Genomic DNA, 18,239 nt, shown 5'->3' with positions numbered 1-18,239 from the left:
ATGTCCCCTTTCATCGCACTTGTAGCATGTAAACTCAGGGCACTCTTTTAGCAGGTGGTCTGGGCTCATGCACAGTCTACAGGTCTTCACCTGGTGGCTGTGCATCACCCTAAAATACTGCAACCCTTCTGCCGTTTCCAGCCTCGTGCTGTAAGGCAATGATGCTACCTCTTTAGGGAACCTTACCTTTAAAAACCTTGTTCCATCCTCTATTTCAGTGCCCGGGTAGCATCTTCTTTTAATTTTTGAAAGAGGTTTAACTCCCCATCCTTCCAATTTTCTAATAATTTCAGTGTCGTCCAGGTAGACGGGCAGGTGCATGAAGGAAACAACGTAATCTCTATTTTGCAGTTTTTTTACTTCACAGTTCACCCCTTTAATTGTCAGTCCATTGATTAAATCCTCACACGATTCCTCCTTTTCCATTGTTAATTCGAACTCTTTTCCTTGTCTTGGCCTTAACGCTAGAATTTTTCCATTTCCACACTTGTCCGTCACTGCTTTAATAATATCCACAGCTCTCACCTCATTTACATGTTCCACATTCACAATCAGTGTTGCCTCCTTCAAATATTTCTTTCCACTTGGGTTGTCTCTTGCGTCTTGTTTTTTTCTGTATCCTGCTCGTTGTTGATAGTCCAGTCCAGTGTTGTTTGCCATACATGTCTCTCCGCCCAGTCCAGTGTCATGTACCATTCGTGTTCCTCCAGCCGGTCCTGTGTCATTATCCATTAATCCGTCCATTTTAAAGAAAAAAAAGCAAAAAAAGGTTAACCACCCTCCAGCCAACCGAGATGCTGCTGTTGGGTGGTTTAAAACTAACAAAAAAGCACAAAAAAATTAAGTTGAAGTAAAAGAAACACAAAAGAAAAATAAACAAAATGGAGGAGAGCCTTCCTCTCCCAACTGCAGCCAACTCACTTCCTGTAGCTCTCTAGCGCCTCAGGTGGGGGTATGGCCGTAAGCGAGGGTTGCTCCAAAAAGTGGGCTATTTAAAGATCAGCCTCCGTAAAAGCCAGCATATTATATAAATAGTGAAGAAAAGGCAAAAGCTTACAGCACCTGGTATTCCCAGGCGGTCTCCCATCCAGAGTTACAACATTAAAATGGGGTCAGAATTAACTGTGAGAGATGACTAGTGGTTAAAAGAATGAGACATAAAAGAAGATTGGTTTAAATAGATTTGGTTTTTATACAAGGTTCACATAAAAGACTTTAAAACAACACGATAAAACTAGGTAAATGCTGTTAAAAGAATACAGTTCATTTGTCCATACCCTAAAAACAGTCCAAGAATCCCAGTGTGTTGATAAGTCCAATGTGAGTGTCCACCATTGTATATACAACCCACAGAAAGTGTAATCCAAAGTTTGCAGGTGGTGAATGGAAAGGTGAGCTCTAAAATTAGCAAACTCCTTAATCCAACAGTTTGGTGACTGTCCTTTGTTTGTCATGCTGCTCTCTTATACAGTTGTACTTCCTGCTTCCTGTCATGTGTCTAGTCACATGGCAGGCCAACCATCCATTTATTTAAGACACACACACACTTAAAATGTTAAGAGCAATAAAATGGCCTAAAAAAACATGTAAAACACTTAACACTCTATAATACATTTAAATGATTGTAATAAATAGAGCGGTAAAACACGTCTTTCTAAAAGCCAGCATATTATATAAATAGTGAAGAAAAGGCAAAAGCTTACAGCACCTGGTATTCCCAGGCGGTCTCCCATACAAGTACTAACCAGGCCCGACGCTGCTTTGCTTCCGAGATCAGACGAGATCGGGCGGTCTCAGCGCAGTATGGCCGTAAGCGAGGGCTGCTCCAAAAAGTGGGCTATTTAAAGATCAGCCTCCGTAAAAGCCAGCATATTATATAAATAGTGAAGAAAAGGCAAAAGCTTACAGCACCTGGTATTCCCAGGCGGTCTCCCATCTAAGTACTAACCAGGCCCGACGCTGCTTTGCTTCCGAGATCAGACGAGATCGGGCGCTCTCAGCGCAGTATGGCCGTAAGCGAGTACTGCTCCAAAAAGTGGGCTATTTATAGATCAGCCTCCGTAAAAGCCATCATATTATATAAATAGTGAAGAAAAGGCAAAAGCTTACAGCACCTGGTATTCCCAGGCGGTCTCCCATCCAAGTACTAACCAGGCCCGACGCTGCTTTGCTTCCGAGATCAGACGAGATCGGGCGGTCTCAGCGCAGTATGACCGTAAGCGAGGGCTGCTCCAAAAAGTGGGCTATTTAAAGATCAGCCTCCGTAAAAGCCAGCATATTATATAAATAGTGAAGAAAAGGCAAAAGCTTACGGCACCTGGTATTCCCAGGCGGTCTCCCATCCAGAGTTACAACATTAAAATGGGGTCAGAATTAACTGTGAGAGATGACTAGTGGTTAAAAGAATGAGACATAAAAGAAGATTGGTTTAAATAGATTTGGTGTATTTACAAGGTTCACATAAAAGACTTTAAAACAACACGATAAAACTAGGTAAACTCTGTTAAAAGAATACAGTTCATTTGTCCATACCCTAAAACAGTCCAAGAATCCCAGTGTGTTGATAAGTCCAACGTGAGTGTCCACCAGTGCATGTACAATCCACAGAAAGTTTAATCCAAAGTTTGCAGGTGGTGAAAGGAAAGGTGAGCTCTAAGATTAGCAACTCCTCAATCCAACAGTTTGGTGACTGTCCGTTGTTTGTCATGCTGCTCTCTTATGCAGTTCTACTTCCTGCTTCCTGTCATGTGTCTAGTCACGTGACAGGCCGACCATCCATTTATGAAAGACACATACACTTAAAATGTTAAGAGTAATAAAATGGCCTAAAAAACATGTAAAACACTTAAAACTCTATAATACATTTAAATGATTGTAATAAATAGAGCGGTAAAACACGACTTTCTAAAAGCCAGCATATTATATAAATAGTGAAGAAAAAGCAAAAGCTTACAGCACCTGGTATTCCCAGGCGGTCTCCCATCCAAGTACTAAGCAGGCCCGACGCTGCTTAGCTTCCGAGATCAGACGAGATCGGGCGCTCTCAGCGCTGTATGGCCGTAAGCGAGTACTGCTCCAAAAAGTGGGCTATTTATAGATCAGCCTCCGTAAAAGCCATCATATTATATAAATAGTGAAGAAAAGGCAAAAGCTTACAGCACCTGGTATTCCCAGGCGGTCTCCCATCCAAGTACTAACCAGGCCCGACGCTGCTTTGCTTCCGAGATCAGACGAGATCGGGCGGTCTCAGCGCAGTATGGCCGTAAGCGAGGGCTGCTCCAAAAAGTGGGCTATTTAAAGATCAGCCTCCGTAAAAGCCAGCATATTATATAAATAGTGAAGAAAAGGCAAAAGCTTACGGCACCTGGTATTCCCAGGCGGTCTCCCATCCAGAGTTACAACATTAAAATGGGGTCAGAATTAACTGTGAGAGATGACTAGTGGTTAAAAGAATGAGACATAAAAGAAGATTGGTTTAAATAGATTTGGTGTATTTACAAGGTTCACATAAAAGACTTTAAAACAACACGATAAAACTAGGTAAACTCTGTTAAAAGAATACAGTTCATTTGTCCATACCCTAAAACAGTCCAAGAATCCCAGTGTGTTGATAAGTCCAACGTGAGTGTCCACCAGTGCATGTACAATCCACAGAAAGTTTAATCCAAAGTTTGCAGGTGGTGAAAGGAAAGGTGAGCTCTAAGATTAGCAACTCCTCAATCCAACAGTTTGGTGACTGTCCGTTGTTTGTCATGCTGCTCTCTTATGCAGTTCTACTTCCTGCTTCCTGTCATGTGTCTAGTCACGTGACAGGCCGACCATCCATTTATGAAAGACACATACACTTAAAATGTTAAGAGTAATAAAATGGCCTAAAAAACATGTAAAACACTTAAAACTCTATAATACATTTAAATGATTGTAATAAATAGAGCGGTAAAACACGACTTTCTAAAAGCCAGCATATTATATAAATAGTGAAGAAAAAGCAAAAGCTTACAGCACCTGGTATTCCCAGGCGGTCTCCCATCCAAGTACTAAGCAGGCCCGACGCTGCTTAGCTTCCGAGATCAGACGAGATCGGGCGCTCTCAGCGCTGTATGGCCGTAAGCGAGGGTTGCTCCAAAAAGTGGGCTATTTAAAGATCAGCCTCCGTAAAAGCCAGCATATTATATAAATAGTGAAGAAAAGGCAAAAGCTTACAGCACCTGGTATTCCCAGGCGGTCTCCCATAAAAGTGTAACAATCGGCCTTATCAGCCGAGTTACAAGACTAAAATGGGGTCAGATTTAACTGTGAGAGGACTAGTGGTTAAAAGAATGAGCCATAAAAGAAAATTGGTTTAAATAGATCTGGTGTATTTACAAGGTTCACATAAAAGACTTTAAAACAACACGATAAAACTAGGTCAACTCTGTTAAAAGAATACAGTTCATTTGTCCATACCCTAAATACAGGTAAACTCTGTTAAAAGAATACAGTTCATTTGTCCATACCCTAAAAACAGTCCAAGAATCCCAGTGTGTTGATAAGTCCAATGTGAGTGTCCACCAGTGTATATGCAATCCACAGAAAGTGTAATCCAAAGTTTGCAGGTGGTGAATGGAAAGTTGAGCTCTAAAATTAGCAACTCCTCAATCCAACAGTTTGGTGACTGCCCTTTGTTTGTCATGCTGCTCTCTTATACAGTTGTACTTCCTGCTTCCTGTCATGTGTCTAGTCACATGACAGGCCAACCATCCATTTATTAAAGACACATACACTTAAAATGTTAAGAGTAATAAAATGGCCTAAAAAACATGTAAAACACTTAAAACTCTATAATACATTTAAATGATTGTAATAAATAGAGCGGTAAAACAAGTCTTTCTAAAAGCCAGCATATTATATAAATAGTGAAGAAAAGGCAAAAGCTTACAGCACCTGGTATTCCCAGGCGGTCTCCCATCCAAGTACTAACCAGGCCCGACGCTGCTTTGCTTCCGAGATCAGAAGAGATCGGGCGCTCTCAGCGCAGTATGGCCGTAAGCGAGGAGTGCTCCAAAAAGTGGGTTATTTATAGATCAGCCTCCGTAAAAGCCATCATATTATATAAATAGTGAAGAAAAGGCAAAAGCTTACAGCACCTGGTATTCCCAGGCGGTCTCCCATCCAGAGTTACAACATTAAAATGGGGTCAGAATTAACTGTGAGAGATGACTAGTGGTTAAAAGAATGAGACATAAAAGAAGATTGGTTTAAATAGATTTGGTTTTTATACAAGGTTCACATAAAAGACTTTAAAACAACACGATAAAACTAGGTAAATGCTGTTAAAAGAATACAGTTCATTTGTCCATACCCTAAAAACAGTCCAAGAATCCCAGTGTGTTGATAAGTCCAATGTGAGTGTCCACCATTGTATATACAATCCACAGAAAGTGTAATCCAAAGTTTGCAGGTGGTGAATGGAAAGGTGAGCTCTAAAATTAGCAAACTCCTTAATCCAACAGTTTGGTGACTGTCCTTTGTTTGTCATGCTGCTCTCTTATACAGTTGTACTTCCTGCTTCCTGTCATGTGTCTAGTCACATGGCAGGCCAACCATCCATTTATTTAAGACACACACACACTTAAAATGTTAAGAGCAATAAAATGGTCTAAAAAAACATGTAAAACACTTAACACTCTATAATACATTTAAATGATTGTAATAAATAGAGCGGTAAAACACGTCTTTCTAAAAGCCAGCATATTATATAAATAGTGAAGAAAAGGCAAAAGCTTACAGCACCTGGTATTCCCAGGCGGTCTCCCATCCAGAGTTACAAGGTTAAAATGGGGTCAGATTTAACTGTGAGAGATGACTAGTGGTTAAAAGAATGAGACATAAAAGAAGATTGGTTTAAATAGATTTGGTTTATATACAAGGTTCACATAAAAGACTTTAAAACAACACGATAAAACTAGGTAAATGCTGTTAAAAGAATACAGTTCATTTGTCCATACCCTAAAAACAGTCCAAGAATCCCAGTGTGTTGATAAGTCCAATGTGAGTGTCCACCATTGTATATACAATCCACAGAAAGTGTAATCCAAAGTTTGCAGGTGGTGAATGGAAAGGTGAGCTCTAAAATTAGCAACTCCTTAATCCAACAGTTTGGTGACTTTTTTTGTCATGCTGCTCTCTTATACAGTTGTACTTCCTGCTTCCTGTCATGTGTCTAGTCACATGGCAGGCCAACCATCCATTTATTAAAGACACACACACACTTAAAATGTTAAGAGTAATAAAATGGCCTAAAAAACATGTAAAACACTTAACACTCTATAATACATTTAAATGATTGTAATGAATAGAGCGGTAAAACACGTCTTTCTAAAAGCCAGCATATTATATAAATAGTGAAGAAAAGGCAAAAGCTTACAGCACCTGGTATTCCCAGGCGGTCTCCCATCCAAGTACTAACCAGGCCCGACGCTGCTTTGTTTCCGAGATCAGACGAGATCGGGCGGTCTCTTTTTTTTTTTTTTTTTTTTTTTTTTATTATCAAAAAGTACAAAATAATATTTACATAACTCATTTTTCATTCATTACATCTTTCAATCTTATTACATTTGAAGACAATTTAGCATATACAGCATGAGCTTTGAATTTAACCCTCCTTTATATCACTCAAACGAAACCAAAAACCCAAAACAAAAATACCTAACTTAAATATAACCATTTCTTTTCAAAATGTTAAACTAAACCTTTCTTTTGTACATATAAATCCACTTTCTTCTACAAACGCTTTTTCAAATTCTTCTTTGCTTAGGTATTTCCACATTATATACACATTCTTTCTAACAATACTCTTGAACATTTCAGTCACATCTACTTTCTTTCTCTCATAGTATGCCATATTCCTCCTCACCCATATTGCATACCTTGCATTACTTAGAATCAAATTCCAAAAGTTCACCTTCCTATCCTTATAATTTGTACATTCACCAAACAAAAACAGTTTTTTCCACTCATCTTCTGCAACCCCTTTTCCCATTCCATCTTTTATCAGTTTTTTCATTTTTCCATGAAACTCCTCAAGTTCCTTGCACTCAAAGAAAATGTGCATCAAAGTTTCTGGCTCTGTCTCACATATATCACATTCTCTACTCACATTTTTATTCATTTGATGAATTACCACCTTTGTATAGATTCTATTGTGTCGTAGCTTGAAGTCCAAGTTCTCACAGTCTAGTCCGTTGTATTTTATATTTAAGTTTCTCCATATTGTTTTTACTTTCAAATCAGGAAACAATCTTGGCCATACCGCTTCTGATGCAGGCACTTTGATCTCCTTTCTGACCATCATTTTGTATACAGTTTTCACATTTATCTCCCACAAAAACTTTTTTCTCCCATTTTCCACAATGTACATTTCAGGCATTCCCCAATCTCCCACTTTAACAGTTTCCCTTTCAATCCTTTCTACCCACCTTTCAGGCAGGCTTTTTTTAATGTTTTCACATTCACCATCCACTTTTGCTTTCTCAATTTCATCATCCCACCCCACCACACAATCATATATTGCTCTATTCGGTAAAAAACCTTTTACATATTCGTAAGCCATATCCTTTACTTTCCTTACCCCCGCTCTCATGAACAGTCTGTTGTAAAGCATTTTCCCTCCCCTCCTTATTCTTGGGTTCAGGAAAATTGGCTGATTGTGTATTTGGTTTATGTTTTCACATTCATAGTTTACATTTATCACAAATTCAGCCCATGCAGTAAACACTTCTTGGTAAAACAAAGGCAACTTTTCAATCATTGGCTTTTTTAAAACCATAAACACTCCTTCTTCACCACACCCTCCTCCTTCATTTAAATATTTTCTCATATACCCCTTCCATCCATATTCTACTTTGCCACATAAATACTTTTTTATTGTCTTAACTCTTATTGCTTTCCTTTTCACATCTAAATCCATCAATTTCAAACCCCCCTCACTGTAATCTGCTATTAATGTTTTTGCTGATATTTTTACTCCTTTCCCACCCCACACAAAAATATTCACAGCCTCTTTTATTCCATTTAACACCCAGTCTGGTAAATCAATTGCTCCCATCACATAATTACATTTAGTTAACAATAAAGAATTAACCACTACCACTTTTCCTCTTAGTCTTAATTCCCTTAGTCTCCAAAACTGTAACACTTGCTTGATTTTGTTTAGCACTCCTGACCATGTTGCATCTCTTGCCTCTTTTGCATTCTCTCCTACGTTTACCCCTAAAATTTTTATAAAATCTTTCGTTATTTTAAATGGAACATCTGACCCTTCCACCCTTATTCCTCCTATACTCATTATTTCAGATTTTTCCACATTTATTTTAGCACCTGACGCTTTCCCATATTTTTCCATCTGTTTTCTAATTTTATTTATACTCTCTATATCCCTAACTGTAAAAGTTGTATCATCTGCATATTGATGTATTATACTCAATCCTCCATTTGGTATTTGAATACCTTTTATTTCCTTGTCATTTTTGATGAGTGTCGCCAGTGGCTCAGCTGTTATTGAATACAATATTGCAGACAACGGACAGCCTTGCCTTACTGACCTCTCTAACTGAAAGGGGTCAGTTAACACCCCATTAACCTTAACACAACTTTTAGCATTTACATATATTAATTTTATCCACTTTTGCATTCTCTCTCCAAACCCAAATCTCCCCATTGTCTGTTCTATAAAGCTATGTTCCACCCTATCAAAAGCCTTATTTAAGTCTATAGATAAAACCAATCCCCCTTTCCCATCTTTCCCCATCCCTTCTACTACGTCCCTTATTGTGCAAATTGTATCTGTAATGTCTCTTCCCTTTATGCTATAAGCTTGGCTTGGTGATACTATTGACCCTACCACCTCTTTTATCCTATTTGCCAGCACTTTTGTCAGTATTTTATAATCCGTGTTTAACAGACTCAACGGTCTATAATTTTCTAGCTTAAGTGGACTTCCTTTATTTTTATATAGTATTGTGATTACTCCTAGCCCCATAGACTCTGGCATTTCACCTCTCTCTTCCATACTTCTATAAACCTTCCACAATATTGGTGCTACAGTCTCTTCAAAAGTCTTGTAAAACTCATGCGTTAAGCCGTCTGAGCCCGGGCTTTTATTCTTCTTTGTCTGTTTTATTGCTTCTTTTATTTCTTCGATACCTATGTCACTTTCACATGTATTTTTCTCACTTTCACTTAACCTCACACTCACAGAGTTCAAAACTTCCTCCACACACTCCTGTTTAACCCCTTCTTTCTTAAATAGCTTCTTATAAAATATTTCTACTTCTCTTATTATCTCCACATAATCAGTAATCTTATCTCCTTTTTCATTTTCCAACTCTGTTATATACTTTTTCATCTGCTTTTTCTTTTCTAAGTTTAGAAAGAACTTTGTGCTTCTTTCTCCCTCTAACGCATACTGCGCTCTACTCCTTATTATTGCACCCTTGCTTTTTTCTTTTTCATACTCCTCTATTTCTGCATTTATCTGCATAAAGCGTTCTTTATCTTGCTCGGGATTACTTTCTATTTTTTCTGCTTCCCTCTTCAATTCATTTTGCATTACCTCAACTTTGCTCCTTCTCTTAAAATTCCTTTGTTTGGCATATCTAATACTTCTTTTTTTAATTATCCCTTTCATTTTTTCCCACCACTCACATACATTTTCATCAAATAAGATATTTTCCATTTCATAATCTATACATTTTCTGATATTTTCTTTATATGCCTCTTCTTTTAGCAAGTCTGCATTCAAACACCACATTCCTCCCCCCCTCTCCTCCTCGTTCACACCCATCTTTACCATCATCATAGCATGGTCACTTACTCCCACAAACTTATATCTCACATTTTTTATATATTTTAACATTTCCCTTTTGGTTAAACATAAATCTATACGGCTTTGTTTCAAGACTCCCATCACCAATTGTCTTCTAGAGAAGTCTTTTTTGTAGGGATTCTCATCCCTCCATACATCAACTATGTCCTCATTTTGCATCCATTCAGTTAAATATTTTCTGGATACATCTGACTTAAAGTTTGCGCTGCTTGACGCGTCCAGTCTTGTGCACCATACATTAAAGTCACCGACTATTATAAAGTTGCCTTTACACAGCGGCTTAATTTCTTTAAAGACTTCTTTTCTTTCATTTTCTGTGTTAGGTGCATAAATGTTTATCAGCCTGAACAGTTCATTGTGAAATACAAATTCAATCACTAACAATCTCCCATTTCCATCCTTGTATATTTGCTTCACATTGTTTAATCGATCTCCTTTTATCAGGGTTGCCACGCCACAGGATTTTGCAGTCCCATGATTAGAAATAATTTCACCTTCCCACCTCTTTCTTATGTTGTCCATTATTTCATCAGACCAGTGTGTCTCTTGCAAACAGAGTATATCCGCTTTTAACAAACCCTTCACCTTCTCAAACTTATTTTCATCTCTTAACCCATTGCTATTCAAACAGGCAATGTTCATAATGCCCCACATAGCAAGTATCATAATTTTGAAAAAAATCATACTCATTTTGCTCAATCCATGCACTTACTTTCTGCAGTGTGCTCCTCCATTTCTTTCTTCTTTCTTTTCTTCTGCACCCTTTTTCCTTCGCTTGTGTCCATGTCCTCGTCCTCGATTGTCTCTAGACTCTCTGGCACTCCTCCACATCCCTCCACTTGCAGCTTTTCGCCTTGCCCTTTTGCACTGTCACCCTCCTGACTCTCTCCATCACCTTTCGCTGTTTCCCCTTCTCCATTTTCACACTCCAAGCCCTTCATAGCCATCTCCTTTCCGGGTTCCGCTCTCCTTTCTTTCTTTTTTCTTTCTCTCTCTCTCTGCCTCTGCCCTGGAGCCTCCTCCTCTTGACTGCTCACATTCTCAATCGCTCTCCACTCCACTGTTCTTTCTTCTCCACTCCATGCATCCCTTCTTTCTTCTCCAGTCGCTTCACCTTCCTTTCCTTCGATCTCCACCTCTTCATCCACCTCATACAGATCCGAATCCTCCTCATTGCTGTTTTCCTCATCCATCTCCGGCAGTGTTTCACACACACATAATCCAGGTCGCATATTGCACATAATGCAGTTCACCTCCTTGCACTCTCTGGCGTAATGTCCCTGCTTGTCACATTTAAAACATCTGAAGCTTGGGCAGTCTCTTACAATGTGACCTGGCTGAATGCACAGGCGACAGACTTTCACTTGCCTGTCATGTATCACTCTGAAGTGCTCAGTCCCTCCTAGTGTCTCAAACTTTGTTGAATATGGCAGTGATTTTACCACATCATTGAATTTTACCTTTAAAAATCTTGTCCCATCAGCGATATCTGTCCCCGGCCACATTCTCCTTTTCACTCTTGAGACCGCTTTAACTCCCCATTCCGACAGCTTTCTCAGTATCTCCTCATCCTGAATATACATTGGTAGACCAAGAAATGAGACCACCATCTCCATACAGTCCACCTCTTTCGCCATAATCCGACTGTTCTTTATCTTTAGCCCATCCAACAACTTCTTCTTTCCTTTTTCCTCTTCCATTGTCAGCTCGTATTCTTTTGGTGTTTTGTATCTACAGCCGATCACCACTCCACACTCTTCTCTCACTTTCTTCAGTATCTCCATCATCGTTATTCTATCTTCTCCTTCTATTTCCACCAGCACTGTGAGCCTCTTTTCATAATTCCTTCTTCTTTGGTCCCGTTCTCCATCCATTTCCCTTGTGTTCCTTTTCTCCAGGCCTCTTCCCACCTCCATTTTGTCATCCAACATTGTAGCCATCTCAGCACAGAAAGTATCTATCCCCAAACAGCAATAGCCGTTTGGGGATTAAATAACTTGACTACCCACCAATTCCTCTTTTTCAAAAAGGTTGTTTTAAAAACACAGGCTTCAGTTTCCAGTTCTCAAAACTCAAAACACTCTCTGTTTGCTTTCTCCAACAAGCTGTACCACTTCCTGCTTCCACTAGAGGGCGCTCAGCGTGGTATGGCCGTAAGCGAGGGCTGCTCCAAAAAGTGGCCTATTTAAAGATCAGCCTCCATAAAAGCCAGCATATTATATAAATAGTGAAGAAAAGGCAAAAGCTTACAGCACCTGGTATTCCCAGGCGGTCTCCCATCTAAGTACTAACCAGGCCCGACGCTGCTTTGCTTCCGAGATCAGACGAGATTGGGCGCTCTCAGCGCAGTATGGCCGTAAGCGAGTACTGCTCCAAAAAGTGGGCTATTTATAGATCAGCCTCCGTAAAAGCCATCATATTATATAAATAGTGAAGAAAAGGCAAAAGCTTACAGCACCTGGTATTCCCAGGCGGTCTCCCATCCAGAGTTACAAGATTAAAATGGGGTCAGATTTAACTGTGAGAGATGACTAGTGGTTAAAAGAATGAGACATAAAAGAAGATTGGTTTAAATAGATTTGGTTTATATACAAGGTTCACATAAAAGACTTTAAAACAACACGATAAAACTAGGTAAATGCTGTTAAAAGAATACAGTTCATTTGTCCATACCCTAAAAACAGTCCAAGAATCCCAGTGTGTTGATAAGTCCAATGTGAGTGTCCACCATTGTATATACAATCCACAGAAAGTGTAATCCAAAGTTTGCAGGTGGTGAATGGAAAGGTGAGCTCTAAAATTAGCAACTCCTTAATCCAACAGTTTGGTGACTTTTTTTGTCATGCTGCTCTCTTATACAGTTGTACTTCCTGCTTCCTGTCATGTGTCTAGTCACATGGCAGGCCAACCATCCATTTATTAAAGACACACACACACTTAAAATGTTAAGAGTAATAAAATGGCCTAAAAAACATGTAAAACACTTAACACTCTATAATACATTTAAATGATTGTAATGAATAGAGCGGTAAAACACGTCTTTCTAAAAGCCAGCATATTATATAAATAGTGAAGAAAAGGCAAAAGCTTACAGCACCTGGTATTCCCAGGCGGTCTCCCATCCAAGTACTAACCAGGCCCGACGCTGCTTTGCTTCCAAGATCAGACGAGATCGGGCGGTCTCAGCGCAGTATGGCCGTAAGCGAGGGCTGCTCCAAAAAGTGGGCTATTTAAAGATCAGCCTCCGTAAAAGCCAGCATATTATATAAATAGTGAAGAAAAGGCAAAAGCTTACAGCACCTGGTATTCCCAGGTGGTCTCCCATCCAAGTACTAACCAGGACCGACGCTGCTTTGCTTCCGAGATCAGACGAGATCGGGCGGTCTCAGCGCAGTATGGCCGTAAGCGAGGGCTGCTCCAAAAAGTGGGCTATTTAAAGATCAGCCTCCGTAAAAGCCAGCATATTATATAAATAGTGAAGAAAAGGCAAAAGCTTACAGCACCTGGTATTCCCAGGTGGTCTCCCATATAAGTACTAACCAGGCCCGACGCTGCTTTGCTTCTGAGATCAGACGAGATCGGGCGCACTCAGCGCAGTATGGCCGTAAGCGAGGACTGCTCCAAAAAGTGGGTTATTTACAGTGGTGGAGGTAACGAATTACAACTACTCACGTTACTGTAATTAAGTACAATTTTTGGGTAATTGTACTTTCATGAGTATAATTTTAAGTCTGTAATTTTACTTGTACTTGAGTACAAATTAACCTGAGTAATTTACTTAATTACTTTAAAAATCACAATTCGTTACAGAGTACTGTCATTTGAATTAATATTTCAACCACTGACCGGGATTTCGGTAGCCAATAAAAATCTCTTCTTAACGGACCAATGGAAAGCCTGGTAAGTTATCGGCTGACGCTCCTCTCTGGGCTCCAGCAGTTCCGAATGGGCTCAGCCCTCCCTCGCGCATTCACCAGATTAGAAACGCACTAAGATACTATAGCAGGCCCGTAGCCAGGGGGGGTTCGGGTGGTTCGAACGAACCACCCCATATTGTCAAAGGTCCATAATTTAAATACATTTTTTTTTTTTATAAACAAGTGTTCTTTTAAATAACAACATTGAATTAGTGTAAAAGGTTTAATTATTAAAGATGTCATAAATTTGGGCAAGGAAAGACAAGAATCGCATTATGGATTAAATGCGATAGTCATTTAAAGCATGCCACACGGACCGTTTATACTGTATCCGCTCAGATCACAGCAGCGGAGCGCAAATTCACTAAAGCAGACGCGTTTACTAGCGAGCACTAAACAGTGCTGTAAGATCCACAATGAAGCGCTTGAATTTAATAAAAGAACACAAATGACTTTGCGACTTAAACAGGCGAAACAGCGCTGACAAACAGGAGAAACACTGTGCGCGACGATGCAGTCAGAATCATTTACCATGTCAATAACTGCACCATGGTATTGCGGTAGAAATGCGGAATATTATATTAATGTAGACATGTATTAACTGTAAAGAAGTAAGGTAATATAAGTATAGTATAGCATTTGTGGATTTGTACTAAATTTATTTAGACCACTGTTCTTTATACAAATACATAGAAAATATTGGGCTAGTTAATTTTTATACCATGGTGTTAAGGTGCTATAGGCCTATGTGTGTGTTTTTACTGGTTATCATGTATGCTACTAGCAAGGGTTCATTTTAATAACTCAAACAGTCAGAATAATTACATTTCACCATAAAAAATTAGCTTTGTTACAATTTTTACAGATGTTATTGGTTTTTATGAACATTATCTTAGCTGTAAATCATGATAGAGGTTTAATATTTTACTAGACATTGCTTTATCCTGCTCATTCAATATTAATTCTATTTCTGCAAGTCTTAAAAAAGGAAACAAAAAGCCTTAATTTTGATTTAAAAAATCCTGCAGATACCATGTACAGTAGGCCTATATAGTCAAACAAAATTCATTTCTTGATATTTGTGTTTTGAAAAGGAGGACACTGCATAGAAGAAGAACACGGTACTTTCTGACTAGAGGCAGTTCTGGACCCTTTTTAGATTTGTCATCAACTTTTTTATTTTTCTTGTTCAATTTGCACAGTGAACATAGTTGTAGCTCTTATTTTTGAACTCTCAAAATGCACCAAATTAATGGATTTACCTTTAAAATGTATAAAATTTCCTACAGGGGGGCATGCCCCCTAGAGGGATGCACATTTACCCACCACTGTCTCTCGAAATCTTACATGACCATGCTGTGGGCCCTCAACCAACACCATTACCCCCTGATGTTTTGGCTCAAGCCAAGTTTTTTATTTAAATCCTACAAACACAAACTCAATTAGAAGTGTGTCAGTATAAAGGATCTGTGCATTTATTGCATTAACAATGTCAGTTGTGGCTCTTTATTAATTGCTTTAGGTATTTGTGTATATTTACTGAATAAGGTAGTACATGATCTTGGTAAGTTTGACCTCATTGTAGTAAATATGTTTGGTGCATCAAAAATCATGCTTATTAAGATACCAACAGACATGCTAATCCAGCACAAACGTGCATGAGAAGTCACCAAAATGAAGTAGGCGATTTGAACCTCATAATTAAATACAAAATGGGTGGGAACTGAAAAAGGTCCACTTTTTGAAAAAAAGAACCCCCCCTTCTGCTAGGCTGGCTACGGGCCTGTATATATATATATATGTATATATATATATATATATATATATATATATATATATATATATATATATGTTTTCAGAAAGGCACGGAAAACAAATAATGGGAAACACTAAAGGGATATGATTAGCTGCTTGTTAGCCAGTTAGCCGGACCCAATCAGCATATGTGTTTGCACTCAGGGGAGCTTCAAATGTTTTTGCAACGTAGAGTAATATATCACGGACATATCTCACCAATCTCACCAAGTGTAGAGAGAGTGTAAATAAGAGACTGATTGTACAGTATAGCGAGCGTTGTTGATTATAATAGAGCTTTGTGATATTGCGATCCAAGATGAGTAACAGCTTTTAATAATTTTTTATGGGAGTTTGTAAATGAGATATTGATTTAACACAACAGTTAAATAAACAAGAAGTTATTATTAAGTGACTTACATTGTCTGACTATAACACTATTGCCTAATTTTGCTCTATTTCGTGGTCAAAAATAGTCTGATACAAGTCACATCTGAGCCGCTGAGCGTTAATGAATGAACGTGCGTTTTTAAACGAATCTAGTGAAATGATTCAATTTCCCATTCATAAAAACGGCTACTTGCTTTATTTTGAGTGAACCAGCAGTTCAAACGAATCAGATGAATGATGATTCAGTCATTAAATCAGTGTCTTGCTGCCACCTGCTGGCAGTTCATTTAGGTTATTTTAGATCATTTAATATTTCTGTATTCATTTTTTAAAATATATTTATATACAATATAACTGCAAGAGAAATGCATGGAAATATATATTTTCCTCCCATCTCATATTTATTTGTCTTACAAACATTTACTGTGTCCGGTATGATAAGAATGGGGACTGGTGGAAAGCAATCACTGATGCAGTTGCAATGTATATTGCTAAATATATGGTGTCCGTTTACATGCTAAATGTCTTATGAAGTATTACATGCTAAATGTCTTATGAAGTATTAAAAAATTAAAAAGTAATTAGTACTCAGAGTAGTTTTTATGAAGAGTAATTTGTACTTTTACTTAATTACTTTTTTAACACCAGTACTTTTACTTGTAATTGAGTACAATTTCAGCAATGTAACGGTACTTGTAATTGAGTATAAATTTTCAGTACTCTTTCCACCACTGCTACTGGGAAACACAGAATTATATTTTTATTGTAATTGAAAAACAGTTACCATTGTTTAAAAAAACTATATACAATCCAAACAAGAACAAAGAAATGGAACACTTTAAGTAAAGAAAACATCAAATATTAAAAAGTGAAGAAAACTTGTCAACTGCTTACATTTTACTCTGAACTTGTAACACACGGCGGTTTATGTGTTTCAGGCTGAGCCTCATGGGGAGCCTGGAAATCAGGTCATCCACAGTACCAGAGTAAAAGTACTGGGGAAGAACATATACCACCGAGTCGCTGTTCAGGAAGTGGCACGTGTCATTGACCTCAGAGACACCGATGACTTCTGCCTCTGTTTCCTGGACCTGCCCCTCAGGCATCTGCAGGTTTTACAAAAAAAGCAAATAAATTAGTATTGGAAGTGTGAAGTGTCATGCTGCATCCCAATTCTCCTGCTTATACTATGCCGTAAAAGTATATACTCATTTAGTAAACAAGCTTTACAGTGTATAGCAGAAGAATAAGCAAGGTTTGGGACATACTACTTTTTCATAATTTCCGCTCGAGTGAACTGCTCTGCAAATGTGTCTCATGCACACGGTTAATGTTTGATCTGCTCAGTCAATCATGTTGTCAAAGTTAAATCCTTCACATTCAGTGTTGGAGTGTTCAAGTGCATGGATAGAATGGGAATTGGGATGCAGCATCAGTATATCAGTACTGGAACGCAACACTGTTAGGATATTTCTTTTTGTATAACACCATGTTTAAACTAGTGCATTTTTTTTCTTATCAAAATGATCTGCTTCTACATTGGCGTTTTCTCTGCATTTCAGGAACAATCTTTGTCTACACTACGCAACTGAAAATGCATGTCACATTACCATTCAGGCTGCATACATTCCCAAGTTTGTCATATTTAAGAGATACGACCATAATGAAATTGACTTTTTCCATGGGGTATAAATTTATTTTTTTATACTTTGCAATTTAACAGTTACTTTTCTTAAATGAGCCTCTGAAATGAGATTAAACAAATGGGCATGTTATTGTTTACAAGGTTGTCAAGAATATGCAGAGTGAATTTGGGCAGCCATGCCATCGTTTTCAGAAACCTCAGATATGGTCCGTTTACACTGAAACGCAACGATGGAGTTTTCTATCTAAAGCAGGGTCTGCAGTATTTTAAAAATTCTCAGTTTTTGAGGGTTGAAAACGTTGGAGTAATATAAACAAAAGGTGTATAAAAAGCTATGCATAAAAATAAAAAAAATGCACTAGTGTAAACATTGCATAAATGTGTTTTTTTTTTTTTTTTTTTTGTATTACATTCATGTTTATTGTCCTGCAGTATTCCAAAGATTGGAAAGTCAGATTATAGTTTATAGTATATTGCATATATTCAGAAAAGCTGTGCTGTTGATGTGGCAGATGTATTTGTTGTGCATTGTTTTATGGCAGATGTGTTTGTGCATTATGTACCTTCAAAGTGGTGTGTGTGGAGGAGTGAAATTTTCCTTGGCCATCTTTGAGGATGCAGGGCGAAG

At 38.3% G+C, this 18,239-nt stretch overlaps 11 non-coding genes across 11 annotated transcripts; all 11 read right to left on the bottom strand.

Moving 5' to 3' along the window:
* Positions 1–1,696: 1,696 nt before the first annotated feature.
* Positions 1,697–1,815, bottom strand: LOC141307555 (5S ribosomal RNA). The gene has a single exon (XR_012346507.1). It is a non-coding gene; the product is annotated as a 5S ribosomal RNA (ribosomal RNA).
* An 84-nt stretch (positions 1,816–1,899) lies between these two features.
* Positions 1,900–2,018, bottom strand: LOC141306910 (5S ribosomal RNA). Its single transcript, XR_012345866.1, has one exon. It is a non-coding gene; the product is annotated as a 5S ribosomal RNA (ribosomal RNA).
* An 84-nt stretch (positions 2,019–2,102) lies between these two features.
* On the bottom strand, positions 2,103–2,221 carry LOC141307449 (5S ribosomal RNA). Its single transcript, XR_012346403.1, has one exon. It is a non-coding gene; the product is annotated as a 5S ribosomal RNA (ribosomal RNA).
* Positions 2,222–2,946: 725 nt separating this feature from the next.
* LOC141307485 (5S ribosomal RNA) lies at positions 2,947–3,065 on the bottom strand. The gene has a single exon (XR_012346437.1). It is a non-coding gene; the product is annotated as a 5S ribosomal RNA (ribosomal RNA).
* An 84-nt stretch (positions 3,066–3,149) lies between these two features.
* LOC141307319 (5S ribosomal RNA) lies at positions 3,150–3,268 on the bottom strand. The gene has a single exon (XR_012346272.1). It is a non-coding gene; the product is annotated as a 5S ribosomal RNA (ribosomal RNA).
* Positions 3,269–3,993: 725 nt separating this feature from the next.
* Positions 3,994–4,112, bottom strand: LOC141307483 (5S ribosomal RNA). Its single transcript, XR_012346436.1, has one exon. It is a non-coding gene; the product is annotated as a 5S ribosomal RNA (ribosomal RNA).
* Positions 4,113–4,911: 799 nt separating this feature from the next.
* On the bottom strand, positions 4,912–5,030 carry LOC141307109 (5S ribosomal RNA). Its single transcript, XR_012346064.1, has one exon. It is a non-coding gene; the product is annotated as a 5S ribosomal RNA (ribosomal RNA).
* A 7,078-nt stretch (positions 5,031–12,108) lies between these two features.
* Positions 12,109–12,227, bottom strand: LOC141307610 (5S ribosomal RNA). Its single transcript, XR_012346562.1, has one exon. It is a non-coding gene; the product is annotated as a 5S ribosomal RNA (ribosomal RNA).
* A 723-nt stretch (positions 12,228–12,950) lies between these two features.
* On the bottom strand, positions 12,951–13,069 carry LOC141307604 (5S ribosomal RNA). Its single transcript, XR_012346557.1, has one exon. It is a non-coding gene; the product is annotated as a 5S ribosomal RNA (ribosomal RNA).
* An 84-nt stretch (positions 13,070–13,153) lies between these two features.
* Positions 13,154–13,272, bottom strand: LOC141307607 (5S ribosomal RNA). The gene has a single exon (XR_012346559.1). It is a non-coding gene; the product is annotated as a 5S ribosomal RNA (ribosomal RNA).
* An 84-nt stretch (positions 13,273–13,356) lies between these two features.
* On the bottom strand, positions 13,357–13,475 carry LOC141307691 (5S ribosomal RNA). Its single transcript, XR_012346642.1, has one exon. It is a non-coding gene; the product is annotated as a 5S ribosomal RNA (ribosomal RNA).
* Between the last annotated feature and the right edge of the window lie 4,764 nt (positions 13,476–18,239).

Source organism: Garra rufa, unplaced genomic scaffold (assembly GCF_049309525.1).
Source record: "Garra rufa unplaced genomic scaffold, GarRuf1.0 hap1_unplaced_002, whole genome shotgun sequence".
NCBI classification, from domain to species: Eukaryota; Metazoa; Chordata; class Actinopteri; order Cypriniformes; family Cyprinidae; genus Garra; species Garra rufa.
The sequence above is the reverse complement of the archived record's forward strand: the minus strand, read 5'-3'. Positions and strand labels throughout refer to the sequence as shown.